This window comes from Arachis ipaensis, chromosome B09 (assembly GCF_000816755.2).
Source record: "Arachis ipaensis cultivar K30076 chromosome B09, Araip1.1, whole genome shotgun sequence".
Classification (NCBI taxonomy): domain Eukaryota; kingdom Viridiplantae; phylum Streptophyta; class Magnoliopsida; order Fabales; family Fabaceae; genus Arachis; species Arachis ipaensis.
The window spans coordinates 6,424,436-6,433,188 of NC_029793.2; the positions used below are offsets into that span (position 1 = coordinate 6,424,436).

An 8,753-nucleotide genomic window follows, 5' to 3' on the forward strand; every position below is an offset into this window, starting at 1 on the left:
GACTAATTTAATGATTAGTGTTTTATATATACACAACAAAATTGATTTTATATTTATAAGTTGTGGTTTTGGGGATTGTATATTTCTTAGAAGTATAAATTTTTTATTTGACTCGGTCTTCATGATTAGTACAGTAGAATTTAGATTTGATCATGGTTTAACTTTATCAAGCATTTGTCATCGATATCGGAGTAGTTCTAAAATCGTGCTTTATTGTCTTTTGAGAGTGTCCTAGTGCTAAAGAGATCTGAAATTTATTAGACATGCATTTAGATAACTTAAATTTACTTGATTGACTCTATAGAGACACAAGAAGTGAGGATGTTTTTATTTTTTATTTTTCTCAACCATCTGGTAAGGGTAAAAATAAATCAGGCAACTTGCCAAGAGCCTACAACTTAGCCTACATTTAACCTGGTCTGACATGTTAAAATATAAATAAATATAAAAAAATTGAATTTAGTATATTGCATATAAATATTCAAAAAAAATTAATCTTGTAATTTTTTTTATTTTAGTACAAAATTATATATATCAAGTCTTTTATCAGATTTTAAGTCAGGCTAAATTTAATAACATGCCAGACTTAATATTTAAAATAAAATCTATAACAAATTACCGGCCAAACTCAAGTCAGTTTAATACATTACAGATCTGACCTATTTTCAATTCTACCATCGGGTGAATTTGGAGAAGGAGGAATTATGAGTTATTTAATACTGACGGGAGTGCTAATAAAGTGGTGAGCTTGATTTGTAGTTCAATAAAGAAGTTTCACACCATTTTTGCTATGCATCAATCATTGTCTCCTCCTTCACTTTGTTTGCATTAGGTTCCTCCTCGTGTCAATTTTGTTAAATTGAATTGTGATGCTAGTTGTCTTGTTCTTTTTTGCTATACTGGTTTTGATTATATCGTTTGCAATTTTGATTGATGTTGGTTGAAAAGTTACACAGATAAAGTCGAAGTGTGTAGTGTTTTTTTTTTGTTGTTGCTAAATTGTGTGTTATTTAATTTGGAGAGGTTTACTTCTAACTTGGGATAGTGATTTGGGCCCGAGAAACAGAAAAGCTCTGCATACAAGCCCTAATGGCTTGTATGCTTTACAAGTTCATTAAGGAATAAACCCAAAAGACGCGCTGCTACACATACGTCCAATACACGTGTAACACCCTCACTACCAGAAGTCATGCTTCCGGCTGCACTATCCTGATAGCAAGAAGTATTACGACTACTTTACATATTAAATACTAAAATAGGAGCCTGTGACTCGACACTGTATCGCAGCGTTCTTTGAAAACCAAAAAAAATAAATACTTTATCTTAAGAAAACAAATAAGCATGGATTCATATACAAGACTCCTTACATAATATCTTATAATATAATATACATATAAAACATACAACTCCTATCCCTCTTACAAACTTGTGATAACAAAGACGAGGGAAGAAAATAATCTAATTAATACAACAACATATAAAACCAAACGCAGTTTAACTCTTCTTAATGCTTCTTCATCCGGTTCCTGAAAAGGTAAAGCTGTAGGGGGGTGAGAACCTAACCACACGGTCTCACCACAGAGTTTCAAAGTTGTCATAAGAAGATATTTTAAAAGAAAACTGTTTTCAAGCTCAGTGATTATCATTGCCTTACAAATCTTTTAAAAACCAAATAGGAAATTGTTCAAAACCTTTTTAAACAAACAATGTTTAATCTTTTAGAAATCTGAAATCTTTCCTTTCTTATAAGAAAATCTCAATCAGAGACCAACCACGCAATCAAACAACACAATCATTAATTCAGCACCAAAGTTCAATCTTAAATGTAGCACGCCAGGACAAACACAGGCAAGACAGATAAGGAAAGCACAAGTAGGCATCAGTTACAGCAAATAGTTCAAGTAGCAATTATGAACAGTTTAGCAGTTAGGCAAACCAAAACAAGTTCAAACTTAAGCAAAGCATACAAATGCATATGATGCATGCCTGTCCTATGGCTGATGAGGCTCATCTGTCGGTTATCCAGCCAACCCGACAAGTCTGAATTGTCCTTAGACTGTCCCCCGACGTGCATCCCCAAGAGTCTATGCATAGCTTTTTCTCAAATAATCAGTATTGCTCAATGGGGGTAACATTCCCGGGAATTTATATAGTGCCCGGTCACACTTACGTCGTAGGGTCAACAGAGTATCGAGTTTTCAACCTGGTACACGTGGTGGCAAGCCACGGCACTTAATCCAGGGAACCTCGTATCTCAGATATTTCAAATTCATAAGCCACATAAATAATTCATTCATCATTCATCAATATCTAAGCCATTCTCAATATCATCATCATTCGTCAATCCATATCCCATTTCCAAATTCATTCAAAAATCATATTTCAAATCAATCATCATCATCCCTCTTTCCGTTTCGTTCACTAACAATTCTCAATCCAAAACATAACTTTTCCTTTGATAAATGAAGTAATCTCAAATCATATAATGCTTAAAATTAAACCTTTTAAAATAACTACTTCAAATGAAACTTCTAATTTTATAAAATTTCGGCAGCATCTCCTCTAAAACTTGGATTCTGCCACCCTTTTCGGGTCCCATCCAAACATTTCTCAAACCTTTCCAAAACCTCAATCATTTTCCAAGATTCAGCTAGTTCCAATATCAAATTATTTTCAAAGCGAATCAGTGCCCATAATAAATCTCTTTTTAAAATCAAACCAGCTCAAATACTAAATCATTTATAAAGTCATTTATAAAGTCACTAACTCAAAATTAAACCATTTCCAAAGCCAATTCCTTTACATCATCAAAAATAGCTTCAAAACCAAGAAAAGCCATTTTTCATAATAATCAACTAAATAACCTTTCAAATTAATTTCTTTTCAACAATCACAAACTACTCAAGCAATCAAGCAATCAGTCGTTCAGTCCAGCAAACAACCACATTTAGAAAACAATTATAATCACAGGCATATGTTTTCTCACATTAATATCTATTTATCACAACTCTGTAATATAAATTAGATTTTAAGAAAAACCCCTACCTCGACTAGCTGAATTCACATAGGTTAAACACGGTAACTCCCTTCTCTTTTTGTTAATTTCAGCAGCGGCAGCAACTCTAATAGCTCGTTAGTATCGTTAATACTGTTACCTATGATGATTCCATCAGCAAACAGGGAAGGCAGAGCAGCAGTGTTAAACAGAAATATAGGTTTTTCTTATTCAGAATAGAAAAAGACTAAGAAACAAAATGGAAGCGGAGTAAGGACTGAGGAGTTACATATTCAGAAATAGCAGAATAGGGATTGAAACTGGAAAAGGGTAGTACTGATCCGAAGACAAGAACAGAGGAGGCTGTGGTGGATCCTTCTGATGGCAGCTTAGACGGCGACAGAGAGACTCACGGTGACCGTATAACCTGGCACGGACAACCTCAGCGACAACTCTCACGATAAAGGTAAAGTTAACGGATAAAGAAGCTGAAGCAGGGTTAGGGCTTACCAACAGACACTGGCTTGAAAGGCGGTTTCCGGCGCCAGCAACGGCGGCGAGGAGCTCCGGCAACGCAGCAACCACGCGGGCAGAACGACGGCGAGCCCAGCAACGCGGCGGCGACGGCAGCTCCGCGATGGTTTCCTTCGCGCCTTTCCCCTATTCGCGACTCAAACGGCGGCGGATCTGAAGATGATAACTCGCGGTGGTTGCAGCGGCGTTCAAGCTCCGGCGATGGCGTGGATGTACCCTCGACAGCGACGCGCACGGACGACGGCGAGCCAAGCTTCACGGACGGCGCGGTTCGCTCTTTCCCCTTCGTCGGCGACGTGGCGGTGGTGCACCACGGTGGCGTATGTGGGTAGCTCCTCCTGCTCCGCAACACACTCTCCTCGTTCCTCCCTCATCAGCGACGACGGCAGCGCGACGAGCGGCGGTGACTCGCCGGCGCACTCTCCCCCCTTCCCCTCTCCTGATTCGCACCCTCTCCTCTCTTTTCTTCCTCTCAGTTAATTTTTGCTGCTGCAAAGTGTTGGTTTTTTTTTTTTCTGTTTGATTTTGGAAGGGTGAAGGGTGTGTGGCGGCTGAAAGGGAATGGGAAAGTTAGGGTTAGGATTTTAGGAAATATTTAGCAAATTAGGGTTTGATTTGGGACAAAAGTGAAATTAGGGATTTTTGGGCAAATTGAAATTTGTTAAATTTTAATAAAATTAAGAGATATTATATTAAATTAAATATAAAATATCCATCTTTAAAATACCTTTCAATTACAAATTTATAAATTAGTTTCGATTAAATGCTAATTAAATAAAAATTGGAGACAAATAAATTAATTCTCCTTCATTTATAAAATAAGGTTAAAAATATAAATATTTAAAACTAAGCCATATAAAATATTCACTATTTTTTTTTCAATTATAAGAACTCTAAATAAAAAATAAGAGTTTACTCAACTTCTATATAAAAATCTCCGAAATACAGTCTTAAATAAATATAATGCATCGTAAATAATTAATTAATAACTTTTAAAAATTTAGAGGTCTTACAACACGCGCTATATAAGATCTCGCGTATATATAACTACCAAAATTTAAAAGATTTGTTTCCTTCTTCGTTCTCCTTATTTTCAAATTTGCTCATTCTTCTTCTCCCGCCTCTTCCCTGCTTCTTCTCGATCGTTCTTTTCCCCTCCTTTCTCACTGGTATGTTCTTCGTCATTTACGTTAGTTCCTCTCTCTGCAACTCCAGCTTCGTTTTCTATTTGATTTGTTATTTTCTGAAATCAAAGTTTGAACTCATTTTGAAGATTATGGATGATTCAACCTCAGATTGTCAGCTGAATCAGGGCGAAGTGGATTATGAATTTGAATCTAACGAAGTTCCTGAGGTTTGATTTACATACGATTACTTTGAATTTTGTTGCAGTCATTTGAATAGCATTGTGTAGCTGAATAATTCGTGAACATTGACTGTGAAACTAACACGTTAACATGAATCTGTCGATTGAATGTAATGTATTAGTTTTGATTAATTATCTGGAATTTATAGCAGACGCTCAGGTGTAGATCAGAACTTTTTTGGGTGTATTTTTGCGAGAAGTGTGGGTGTATTTACAGTTTATGGCTTTTTGTGTTATGTTAGCTAAGTTGTTGTCGTTCGGGTGTATTATATCAGACATAATTGGGTGTGTTTTTAGTTTTTGACATGGTGTATTCTGTAGCCTGTGTATTTACAGTTTATGGTTTTTTTTTTTGTTATTTTAGTTGAGTTGTTTCGGTTCAGATGTATTATATCAGCAATGATTGGGTGTATTTTTAGTTTTTGACATGGTGTATTCTGCAGCCTCTCTCTGTTGTTGATGACCAGTTTGTTCCGAAGGTTGGAATGACCTTTACCACCCTTGAAGATGTTGTAAAATTTTACAAGAACTACGCCAAGGCTGCAGGTTTTTCTACAAGAGTTCGGAGCACAAATAGGAAGGGAAACGAGATTAAGAATCAATTTATTACATGTAGCAGAGAGGAAAAATAGAAATCTAAAATATCTCCGACCGAGAAGACTAATCCGACATCCGGTTTAAACTATCCTACAAGAATTTATATACACATATTGAAGGATGTCGGTGCTTGGATCATTTCAAAGGTTGTGCTGGATCATTCACACCCCTGCTATCCAAGTAAAGCAGAGATGCTCAAACAGCACAGGGAACTAAGCATGTCCATTCGTCGTACAATAGATAATAACGAGGAGGCCGGTATCAGACCAAGCAAAACCTACCAATCATTTGTTGCGGCTGCGGGGGGTCACCGCGAGTTAAATTTTATCGAAAAGGATGTGAGGAATTACATTATGAGAGAAGTGTGGAATGTTTCCGAACAAGAAGATGCAAAGGAATTCAGGAAATATTTGTTAAGAATGAAAGAGAAGAATCAAAATTTCTTTTTTGAGCTTGAACTCGAGGAGGATCAATCGATTAAGCTGGCGTTTTGGGCCGATGCAAGAAGCAGAGCTGCCTTTGAGTATTTCGGAGACGTTATTTCATTTGACACCACCTACAATACAAACAGGTAACAAACGGTCCCTGTTTATGATGCTAAATTAATGTATTTTTATGAATCTGCCGCAGAGGTGTATATTGGCTATTTTTTTGGGTGTATACGAAGCATTTGTTGGGTGTACCTAATGATTTTGCATTCTGCACTATGGTAATTTGTTTCAGGTATAATTTGGTTTGTGGTTCTTTTGTCGGGGTGAATCACCACGGTCAGTCAACACTTCTCGGATGCTCTTTGATGAAAAACGAAGAAATTGAATCATTCAAATGGTTATTTGAATGTTGGCTTCGTTGCATGGGAGAAAACGCTCCGAAAGGGTTTCTCACCGATCAATGCGCATCAATAAAAAGGGCTTTAGAGGCCTGTATGCCAACAACAATTCACCGTTGGTGTATTTGGCATATCATGAAGAAGATACCAAGCAAATTAAACGGGTACAAGGGACATGCAGATATTGAACAAGAAATGAGCCAAGTTGTTTGGAACTCTCATAGCAAAGACTCATTCGATAGGAATTGGAATGATTTTCTGCTGAATTTTGGTCTTGTGGACAACAAATGGCTTTCAGGTAATGTTTGTTAAAAATCTGCAGCAGAAGTGTAAATTGCATGTTTTTTCGGGTGTATTTATAGTCTGTGTTTGGGTATATTCTGCAGATCTGTATGAAGACCATCATATATGGGTTCCTATATATCTGGATCACCACTTCTGGGTAGGGATGAGAAGCACACAAAGGAGCGAGAGCATGCATTCATTTTTTAACAAGTTTATCACCCAGAACAACTCGCTTATTCAGTTCGTCAAACAATACGATAATTGCCTTGGAAGCCGGGAGCAAGCAGAGAGAGAATCAGATGCTGCAGATTTTCATACGGTCATACCGTGTGCAACCAAATCCTCCATTGAAGCTTAGTTTCAAGATGTGTACACTCATCAAAAGTTTAGGAAAGTCCAAGCGCAATTCAGAGGAAAGGCGAATTGCATCACCAGATTAACGAATTCCACTCTAGGCTATTCAGTATACGAAGTCGGAGAACAAGTTTCCAGCTCAATATTCAACAAGTTTGTGGTTACTTACGACTCAGTTGCAGCCGAGGTAAAATGCCAATGCTTATTATTCGAGTCGAGAGGGATACTGTGTCGTCACGCACTAAGCGTGTTAAGCTTTGAACAAGTAAGCCAAGTGTCACCGAGATATATACTGGAACGATGGAGCAAGAAGGTAAAGAGGCGACACACACACACATCAAGAGCAGCCACGACGAGCCACTGTTGGAGCCAAGAAGCAAGAGGTTTGACCAATTAGAGTTTCTTATATTCAGATAAACTTGTTTGATGCTGCATCAGTGGTGCATTCAAATTCCAGCCAATATCAAGGACATGTTATGAATTATTAGTTCAGGGTACCAGGAGCAGGGGATAACTCTTTGGGTGTATAGTTACAGAATATGGGTGTAAAAGCACTGTTCTTTTGGGTGTATTTTTCTGAATTTTCTTGTGATTCACATTCTATATATAGATACATATATATAATATTAGGGTTCAGGGTTTTAGGGTTTACAGGTTAGGGGTAAGGGTTTATGTTTTAAGTGTTTAGGGTTCAGGGTTTTAGGCTCAAAGCATAGGGGGGATAGATCTTAGGGTGTATATTCAACTTTCTTTGGGTGTAAAAAATCGCAGGTTATGGGTGTATATTTGATTTGATGTTTCTCTTCATATTATAGTACCTGTAATTCATACATTTTGAATACAGCACAGACAGTTTAACAACACAGACAATTTGGGTGTATATTTAAGCAATCTTGGGTGTATATTAAACTTCCGTTCGGTGTAAAAGTTTATAATTTGTGTTTCGATCTGCCTTGATGTTTTCCTTCATATTTTACCACCTGTAATACAGAGCTTTTGAATACAGCACAGACAGTTTAACAGCACAGACAGTTTAACTATGGAAAAAAATTTCATTGAACAGAAGTTGTTTATAAATGGCAAATTTTTACAGCATTTGTTCAATTTACAAACTAGCTAGCAGTTAGATTACTCAGTTTCAATATCAGTAGAATTTATCTGATAAAATGGACTCAATAATACTGAGGATGGCTTGGACAGTCTTATTGCATTACTCGCTCTAATTGCTTGATCTCTCTCTTTATTCATTTCACTGAATAGTATCCGCGAAGCATATTCTACTCTATAGTGGTCCACCTCCTCCTACAATTAAAAAGTATATTCTGTTTAAACAACAATATTAATTCCAGTAAAGTAATACAGAGTTATATAGTTTTAAAGACAGTTACCTGTAGCCAATTATCCCATTCATACTTTGCCCTTTTAATGTTTTCGGGCTCAATTAACTCAAGACACTTCATAACGTAAATAGCACAGTCATAGCTGAAAACGAAGAAAATAAATTACAAATCTCATTTAGGAAAGTTTAATGTTCAGAGTCACAAATTTATACCTTGATTTTTGGCCTGAGATTTTAACGTATGTTGCTTTAATTTCCAACTCATTCTCCTTTTTCTTCAGAGGTGCCCCGCCGGCATATGCTCTAATTCTTGAAATTACATATCCCTTAAAAAACAAAACAAATTAGTAATACACTCGAATGAAATACACCCAAAGCAAAACATACATACACCTTATATTGAATTGAAATACACCTATCTATTAAAATAAAGAACACAGAGCCAACTTACAGT

The 8,753-nt window shown here is 36.7% G+C and overlaps 2 long non-coding RNA genes across 2 annotated transcripts in view; one reads left to right on the forward strand and one right to left on the reverse strand.

The window, feature by feature from the left end:
* The window catches only part of LOC110266490, an 8,812-nt gene extending 2,094 nt beyond the window's left edge, over positions 1-6,718 (forward strand). The window contains exon 3 of the long non-coding RNA XR_002353895.1: positions 6,708-6,718. This is a non-coding gene — a long non-coding RNA (uncharacterized LOC110266490). The remainder of the gene's footprint in view (positions 1-6,707) is intronic.
* Positions 1,509-4,171, reverse strand: LOC110266489. The gene is made up of 3 exons (XR_002353894.1): positions 3,506-4,171; positions 3,046-3,422; positions 1,509-1,526 (listed from the first exon to the last, which is right to left on the reverse strand). It is a non-coding gene; the product is annotated as an uncharacterized LOC110266489 (long non-coding RNA).